Genomic DNA, 2,304 nt, shown 5'->3' with positions numbered 1-2,304 from the left:
TTATTAGGGAATGCTCTAAGGAGCTACACCCCCAAAAGAGGATGGAGGCAAACGTTGGTAGAGAAAGAAGTTAAGCTGTGACGCAGACTCCACACAGACTGCAGTCAATCCCATCGTGAGCGCTGAAAATGGGATGGCTCTTCCAAGTTGTCCTGAGTTGGGGGAAGACAGTCAAGCCTCTGCTCTTTGGATGTAAGCAGCATCCAGGAAGGGGCCTGGCAATGGATGAGGTGGCTTTCAAATGAAGTAAACTCCCAGAGATGTCTGCTAGCTGGGAGCTCTTAGCCAGTTGCACTCCAGCAATGGGTGGAGTACGTCCTTCAATCCAGAGTGTTGACTACAATGTAAGCCTTGTGCCTCCCACTCAGATGCACATCTTCCTATAAATGTAGGTAGCAGCTTCTCCAAGATTGTAGTGAACTGCTTTTTGGGGACAAAATTAAGAGGAAGGTAAGTGGGACAGATTGATGGTCCACCAAGGAAGCTGGACTTGAGGCCATAGCAAATACTTACCTCTTTCTTCTAGAATCTCACCTAGAGTCTCCTCGCCTTCAGCTGAACCTCTGCAGTCTCAGTGGCTCGCCTGGTGGCATGATCCAGACCTTCACCCATCCCTGGGCTCTGAGCCTTCAGTCATCGAGCTCTTTGCAAGTATTTAAATAACAACTTCTAAGTCAGTAAAATAGTAGTTTATTAAGAAATTGGGAGACTGTTGTGGGAGTTGAGTGTATACATGTAAGGTTTAAAACTAAAAACAATACTGGAAAAACGTGATATAAACATATACTTTCAAACTGTAGAGAAAAAATACGAGCAGCTGCATAGCAGAATACGCTCCACGTCCCTCCATACTGAGCAAAATATGCCTTCAGAGAAATAAGTATCACATGATCCCACTCATGTGGAATCTAATGAACAAAATAAACTGAAGGACAAAATAGATCCAGAGACATGGAAGCATGAAACAGACTGATGAAACTCGGAGGGAAATTGGGGGAGAGGGGAGAGATTAACCGGGGAAGTTATACGCATATATGCGTAGCCCATGGGCACAGACAATAGTGTGGTGAAGGCCTGGGAGGGGTAGTGAGGGGTGGAGGTGGTCAATGGGAAAAAAGGGGGGGGGTGATATCTGTAATACTGTCAACAATAAAGATAAACTGTTAAAAAATAAAAATAAATAGAGCAGCTGCAACATTTGAATGTTGCTACTGAAGGTCAGAAGGTAGGGAAGAAGGGAATGGTGGGGTGGAGGACTGCACTATAAACTTCAAGCATAATTGTGTTTTTAAAGGATGTACTGATATTCCCCTGATAAAAGTAGAAACTAAAATAAAAATTAGTAGACTTTTATAAAAACGACCGGTCCTCATAATACAAGAACATTTACAAAGAAGCTTTAACTATGACTACAGAATAACAGAAGTGAAAACATTGAGTTTAAAAATTTACATGCCAAGTATTACCTATACAAGGTTGAAACTAGCCGGAGCCATATATTTCATTACTGTGACAAAACTATAAAGCAAGCAAAACTACATAATTAACACACAAATGTGAGGATGGTCCCTTTAATCAGTGTCTAATTCTACGATGATTTGGAAATGTGCTAATTAATTTTGCTCTGGCATCTAAACACCAGTATTATGGAACTCTATGTAAATTTAACTAAATGCCCATACAAAAGATATTAGCATTATCTCTACAATTATCAAATCATTTTTGAACAATAATGAAGCACCCCATTTCAGTTTTTTTATCTCAATTTTTATTTCGAAACTTCAGTGAAACAACATGGTATCACAGTTTTGAAATATTTTAATCTCACTATAATTTAACATTTTAAAAAATCTAGTAATTTTTGATTTCAAACAATAAAATTTATAAAAATAATTTTACATTTATAAAATGAATCATTATTTCACAATAAATTATTCCATCTTATTACATGAAAAAGTATTGTGCTATATAAAAGGAATAACTTTATCAATATTTTGAAAATATCAGTTCCTCTCATCCAGCACTGTTGGCAGTTAAGTATACAAAAATATATTACAAAGTCCCTGACCACAGTTATTAAAACAAAATTGTTGGCAATAATTTGTAAAACATAACTGTTTAGTAAATACATGCAGATAAGTTAAAGGGTTTACTAATATGACTTTGTTTTATATTTTAAAGCTTTTTAATATATTCTAAGAGAACAACACAAAAAAAGTAAGCCGAAATCTACAAATAATATCTGTATTAATAACAATCAAAAACATTCTTATTCATCACATAGAGATACCAAAGTAAATCTTC

The sequence above is a fragment of the Myotis davidii genome, unplaced genomic scaffold, assembly GCF_000327345.1.
Source record: "Myotis davidii unplaced genomic scaffold, ASM32734v1 scaffold200, whole genome shotgun sequence".
NCBI lineage: Eukaryota > Metazoa > Chordata > Mammalia > Chiroptera > Vespertilionidae > Myotis > Myotis davidii.
Note: the sequence above shows the minus strand (reverse complement) of the source record.